Raw genomic sequence first — 6691 nt, 5'->3', positions numbered from 1 at the left:
CTCTCTTTCTCTCTTTCTTCCTGCCTTTCTTTCCTCCTTCCCTTTCTTCCTCTTTCTTTGTCACTTTCTTTCTCTATCACTTTCTTTCTCTATCTCTTTCTTTCATTCATTCTTTTCTCTCTCTTTCTTTCTTCATCCCTCCCTTCCTTCCTTCCTTCCTTCCCTCCTTCCCTTTCTTCCTCCTTCCTTTTCTTTCTCTATCTCTTTCTTTCTTTCATTCTTTCTTTTCTCTCTCTTTCTCTCTTTCTTTCTTTATCTCTTCCTTCCTTCCCTCCTTCCCTTTCTTCCTCCTTCCTTTTCTTTATCTCTCTTTTTTTTGGCGGGGGTCCAGTCATGGGGCCTGAACTCTGGGCCTGGACTCTGTCCCTCAGCTCTTTAGCTCAAAGCTAGTGCTCTACCAGTTGAGCCACAGCACCACTTCTGGCTTTTTTCTTTTTGCATATGTGGTGCTGAGGAATCGAACCCAGGGCCTCATTCATGCAAGGCAAGTGCTCTACCACTGAGTCATCTTCCCAGCCCTCTCTTTCTTTCTTTCATTCTTTCTTTTCTTTCTTTCTTTCTCCCTTCGTTCCTTCATTCCATCCCTCCCTCCTCTCTCGTTCCCTCCCTTTCTTCTTTCCTCCTTCCCTCCCTCCTTCCCTCCCTCCTTCCCTCCCTCCTTCCCTTCCTTCCTTCCTTCCTTCCTTCCTTCCTGCTTGTTGATAGGATCCATGTGTATTGTTTTTAAAATAGGGTCTCAAGTTTCACCTGGGCTGGTCTCAAATCCATGATCCTGTCTGTGCCTCCTGTGTAGCTGCAATTACAGGCATGAGCCACTCACTATACCCGATGACATACCCGTCTTCAAATCTGTCTTGCTGTCATGCAGTAAAAATGAGCAAGGCGAACCGGCTGCTGCCTCATCCTGTTCAGTATCATGCTGCCCCCCACTTTTTTTTCTTTTCAGATCAACTGTTTTCTTTTCACAGAGTATCCCCACTTCCACTTTCCACTTTTGATGGTAGTATATTGAATAAGGTTTCCTAAACTATGTCAGGCTATCAAGGAAAATGAAAGGTATTAGACAATTTCTTAGAAATTTTCTAAGCTTTCCTTAGAAATTTCATTTCTTATACCTGGCAAAACAAAACACACCTGTAATCCCAGCTGTTTGTGAGACTGAGATCAAGAGGCTCTTGAGCTGAGGTGGACTCTTACAACTTAGCAGAATGTCATCTCAGCCAACAAGCCAGGACTCATACTTCAGATCTGTAATCCCAGCTATTCAGGAGGCAGAGATAGGAAGATGGGGGTTCAAGACTAGCACCTGGCAAAAACAAGAGACCTTATCCAAAAATAAAGCAAAAAAAGGGATGGGATGGTGGCTTCAGTGGTAGAGTACCTGCGGAGGCAGTATCAGGACTTGAGTTCAGTCCCCAGTACTATGGGGAAAAAAAAACTTTTTGTTTTTGTTCCGCTCTATATATTAAGCTTTTATCATCAGCCATCAAATAGTCTACATCTCTTACTGTACTTATCTCTTATCAAATATGTCTTAACACTGCAGCTTCTGTTGCACAGATTGCTTTTAGTAATCCTGCTAGTTAAAAAAAAATGATTGAATTTGCCTTCCAGTTTCGAAAAGTTGGTATGCCTATCAATATTCTTTTGGAAAAAAAAAGATTTCTCACCTTTCTCCAGGTTATCTTAATCATTACAGAAGTCATCAGACTTTAATCCATGGTTTCAAGCCTCACTTGAAACTCTTCCGACCCTGCGGTGGGTCTGAGCAGGGCCTCACTAGACCCCGCTTTGGTAAGTGGCCATGGCTCGAATGTGGCACAGCCCCGCAGGCTTCTGCTTTTGTTCAATTGTCTGTTGCTTGGGCTCCGAGTGAGCAAGTGTGCTTCCAGATTGGCTTTCTGCTCATGTGACTTCTGTGCCTCATAGAATGTGGGGAATCTTCTGTCCCTTACAGCTGGGATTGCTGCTGCCCAACAGCATCCTTTAGCAGTGAAGGCAAGGTCTTCCTCTGTACCCACCAGTAGTTAGGTGTGGTGTGTGTGTGTGTGTGTGTGTGTGTGTGTGTGTGTGAGAGAGAGAGAGAGAGAGTGGGATAGGTGCTACAGGTATTGGAAATGAGAACAAAGGTGTCAGATGGAAAATTGAAAATTGAAAATCCCTCAGTCAGCTAGATGTGGTTTTTGATGTAAGCCTAGGATGATGCATACGATCATGTAGGACTTAATTTGGTTGAAAATCTTGAAGGCCTTTGAGTGGAGTATCATGGGCTATGTGTGAATCACATCTAGTTACTCAGGAGATGTGAGGATCCAGGTTCAAATTCAGCACAGGCAGAAAAGTCTGTGAGGTTCCACCTCCAATTAACAAGCAAAATGTTGGGCTGTAAGGTGTTGTTCAAGTGGTAGAGCACCAGTTGTGAGTGGTAAGCTAAATGAGAGCATGAGGCCTTGAGTTCAAGTCCTGGAACTGGAGGAAGGAAGGAAGGAAGGAAGGAGGGAGGGAGGGAGGGAAAGAAGGAGATGGAAGTCTAATGGCTTTGTGAGAGAAATCAGGCTATAAATTACGGTGGTAGGAAGAAATGAGGATTTGACAGCTGAACCTCTGCAGGGCTAAGTCCTGGTCATAGTGACAGTAGTAAAACCACTCACTACCCACTCTAGGCATGGCCTCTGCCTGCGTGTGTGGCTGCTCTTGGGGTCACCCATTATCTCCTTTCCTCAGCCCAGGAAACGGAGTTATGGATGATAAGCAATTTGCTCCAGAATTCCTAGCTTATCAGTGTCTCAGGGTTCAGGAGACAGATTTGTGACATAGCCAAACTGACCTGTTGGCCAGAGTCCAAGGCCAAGGCTCTCTTACACATGGGTAAGGAGGCGGGGCAGAAAGAACCCAGCTAGCATCAGGCCAGTCAGGCCTGTGAGTCAGTCAAGCCAGCAAGGGCCAGTGAACCTGATAACCCAAGGAGGGGAAGGAGGGAGGGAGGGGAGGGGGAGGTGAAAGAAAGAAGGAAAGAAAGAGAGAAGGAAAGAGAGATGCATTAATTGCGTAGAGAGAAATGGTACATGTCTATGATTTCAGCTGCTTGGGAGGCTGAGATAGGAGGAGTGGTCTGAGGTCCAGGGGAACAGACCACATGTGTTCAAGATAAAGACTTGAGAACCATTGAGGGCAGGGGCTTGCCATTCCAGTGTGTGGCTTGAGCGGCTTAGAAGCAAATTTCAACCTCACTGTGGAATGAGCTGGTGGAAGCACAGAAAGTTGTGCACATAGGCTGAGTGCCAGGCTGCCTGTAGGCCTGGAGTGCATGGAAAGGCATTGTGCGGTCAATGAAGTTGTCAGCACAGATCAAAAGGGACAGAAAAATGGGCATAAGAGGCTGTGTGGGGGATTGTCTTAGATAGGAGGAGTTGGGAGTGCAAAGGCCCTAAGGTAGGGGCCATGGTGTGGCCAGAGGAGACTGTCAGGAAAAGTTAGTTAAGAGAGACAGGTACTGGATGGGTTATATGCTGTTTTCCAGGGTTCTGTAGGAATTGTGGCTTCTGAGGGAGTCACTGAAAGCTGGTAGGCCAAGGCAGACGAGGTTCTGCCTGAGGTTTATACAGGCAGGGCAGATGCTGCCTTAATGCGGAGGGTAGAGGGCGCAGCATTGGCTGAGGCCCTGGGTTTGGAGCTGGGGCAGGGAGACCCCATCTGTGACCCCAGTGGGAGGGGTTTCCAGGGACTGAGATGCAGCAGAAAGCCGGAGTGGACAGCACCAGGCAGCCCAAGCCTGAAGTGGATTCCCAGCATGACTACCTAAAGATGGTCATTTATCTCATGACCAAATACAGCTGCAAATTCAGGTGTTTTTTATTAGAAGGGGAAATAATCGAGTTGCTTAGGAAGAAAAGCCAAAGGACATTTCGATCTTCATAGAGCTCTGCTTCCCTAACTCGAAGCCCTAGAGTCTAGAGTTGATCCAGAGACTCTGGAAGGTCAACGGAGGAGGCAACCCCACATCCACCCTCTTGTATGGGTACCTCCTTCAGTCCAAATGTTCCCACCTGTACCTGTATTGGAGCTTCTTGTTTTAGAAAAACAAGTTTCCATGAAGGAGATGGCTGTAGGCATAAGTTATGTGATGTTGTAAACATATGTCACACAAATAAACATGGGGTGACACTCCACTGGGAAGGGGAAATGCTTGGTTATCACGTTGGGGTCCTGTCTCTAGAGAGACTGCTTCTGTTGGGTGCTGCCCCCAGCTGTACAAAGATAGGTGGAAATGTCCCCAATTTACCTCATCCAAGAGGGAGGCAGAAACCTGTACATGTATGCCCAGAATCTCCACACACAGTTAAACATAGAGACTGCAAGCACTACTGTTAGTTCATCTCCAAGGTGGTTAGTGGCCTGGCTAGACTTCTTTTATTTATGTATTGATTTATTTTTGTGCCAATTCTGGGGCTTGAACTCAGGCTTTGCACACCAAAGCTAGTGCTTGTGCCACTTGAGCCTCAGCTCCATTTCTGGCTTTTTTTTTGCAGGTCAGTTGGAAATAAGAGTCTCATGGACTCTTGCCCAGGCTGGCTTTGAACCACAGTCCTCAGCTCTCAAACTCCCAAGTAGCTAGGGGTGAGCCATCTGCACCAGGCTTTTTAATTTTATATTTTTTAAGTTAAACTGAGTAAATTTACTTGAAAGTGAAAGGAAAGCCATGATAAAGCAGCAAAGCCCTCAAAGAGGAATTCTAGATTTCTATGATAAGTATTTTTTTAAATTTTTTATTGTGAACATACTGTACAGAGGGGTTACAATTACATGGGCAAGATAATGAGTACATTTCTTATTAAGCATTGTAGCCTCCTCCTTTTTATCCCCTTCCCATCCCTTCCCAGCCTCCCCCCGCCCCCACCAAGGTTGTAAAGTTCATTTTCGACATGACAACTTGTACTTCTCATTGTTGCAACGGGTCTACCTGTATCCTTATTTAAACGACTTGTTTTTCCCCTTCCCCTCCACAAATTATACCAATATATGATAAGTATTTTAATTCAGAGTTACTAAGCTATCATGAAGAATATCTGTTCTTTCAGAATTTGTTGTAAGAGGGAGAATCTCAGATCAAAATCTGCTTGATACTATTTTTATTATTATCATTGTTATTTTGTTGTTGTTGTATTCTGCCAGCACTGGGGCTTGAACTCATGCTTCATGCTCTTACTCTGCATTTTCACTCACAGCTGTGCTCTACCACCTGAGCTACACCTCCAATCCAGCTTTTTTTTGTTGGCTAATTGGAGATCTCTCTTGGATTTTTGTCTGCCCAGGCTGGCTTCCAGTCTCAGTCCTCAGATCTCAGCCTCATAAGTATCTAGGATTGCAGGCATGAGCCACTAGAATCTGGTAATAGCATCTATTTTTAAAAAGTTAGAATTTCATTCCCCTTTCATTCAGTACTTGTTTGCTGACCTTTCCCTGTTCACAGTATTAAATAGCTAATGAGTAGAATTTTGTTTATAATTTCGTTAAGACAGGTCCTTAAATATGTAACTAGAGAGATAATAAATACAAAATTAAGCCATTTCTTAACTCTTCTCTCTCAGGTGCAATGAATAGACCACTTCCAAAGAGCTTAGTATCGACTAGTGAGCATTATTTAATATATTTATATAAATTATTTTACATTGTACCATCTAGTACCTTAGTGATTCGCCTAGAATCAGTCCCTTGGACTTCTGGTGAAGCTTTCTCCATAGATGGAATACAACTCTGTAGACCCAGATAACAATCCAAAAGTACAGCAAGTTTCCAGACCACAGGATTTGTAAAGTTTGTAATTCATTGAAGACCAGTGGAACTAAATAGACATAAATTCAGAAGGTAGATACTTAAGTTTGGGGCACAGATACGTAAATCCCCAAGTATTTATTTCAACTCTCGACCTAAGTGTGGAGGGGGGGGGACAGACAAATCTATAATCTCTTGCAGCACCGTTGGGGTAAGATATGCTTCAGAAAGTAGAAGTTTCTGGATTTTAGAAAAGGGATAACTCTTCCATACATTATGTGACCCTCCCAACAGGGGCCTGGGAATATCTGGGTTATAAGCAAACCATTTAAGCAATTAGGTTTTTCAGAGCTTTTGGGGATTAGCGGTTGTGTTTAAAGATGAGTTTGTGTAGGCAGATTGGGTTGGGCGAGGTGGGGGGAGCCATCTCTGTAGCAATTTATGAGGGCTTGTAAGGCGGGCTGAGAGTGCACCTGCACCAGCTGAATGCCATAGAATCCCCATTGGGGAAAAGGGTTAAAGGTGAGGCCACACAGAGGCAAAGGGCATGGGACTGGGGAATACCAGTGGGCCATGTTAAAACTGAATAGGAGTAACTTTTCCAAAAGAGCAATGGGCAGAATACCAATATGGCAGAAGTAGTGCTGATGGGCAGGGTGTGGAGAAGATGAGGATAGGGGGTAGGCAAGTGGGAAAGAAAAGACCAGGGGAGGGGTATGTTAGAATTCAGAAACTAAACAGGAAGCAGAACCCTTTGGGGAAGGCTTGATGGCTGAGGACACTCGTGACTATCATGATAGTCGTAATTCTAAATAAAACTTTCCGGGCTGGGAAGGTGGCTCAGTGGTAGAGCGCTTGCCTTGCATGCCTGAGGCCCTGGGTTCGATTCCTCAGGACCACATAAGCAAAAAGAAAAAAG

General features: G+C 44.7%; 1 protein-coding gene across 1 annotated transcript in view; it reads left to right on the top strand.

Moving 5' to 3' along the window:
• Pld1 (phospholipase D1, phosphatidylcholine-specific) overlaps positions 1-6691 on the top strand; it is a 140495-nt gene that overhangs the window by 63485 nt on the left and 70319 nt on the right. The window lies entirely within an intron of this gene.

Source organism: Dipodomys ordii, unplaced genomic scaffold (genome assembly GCF_000151885.1).
Source record: "Dipodomys ordii isolate 6190 unplaced genomic scaffold, Dord_2.0 Scaffold30, whole genome shotgun sequence".
Lineage (NCBI taxonomy): Eukaryota > Metazoa > Chordata > Mammalia > Rodentia > Heteromyidae > Dipodomys > Dipodomys ordii.
The sequence above is the reverse complement of the archived record's forward strand: the minus strand, read 5'-3'. Positions and strand labels throughout refer to the sequence as shown.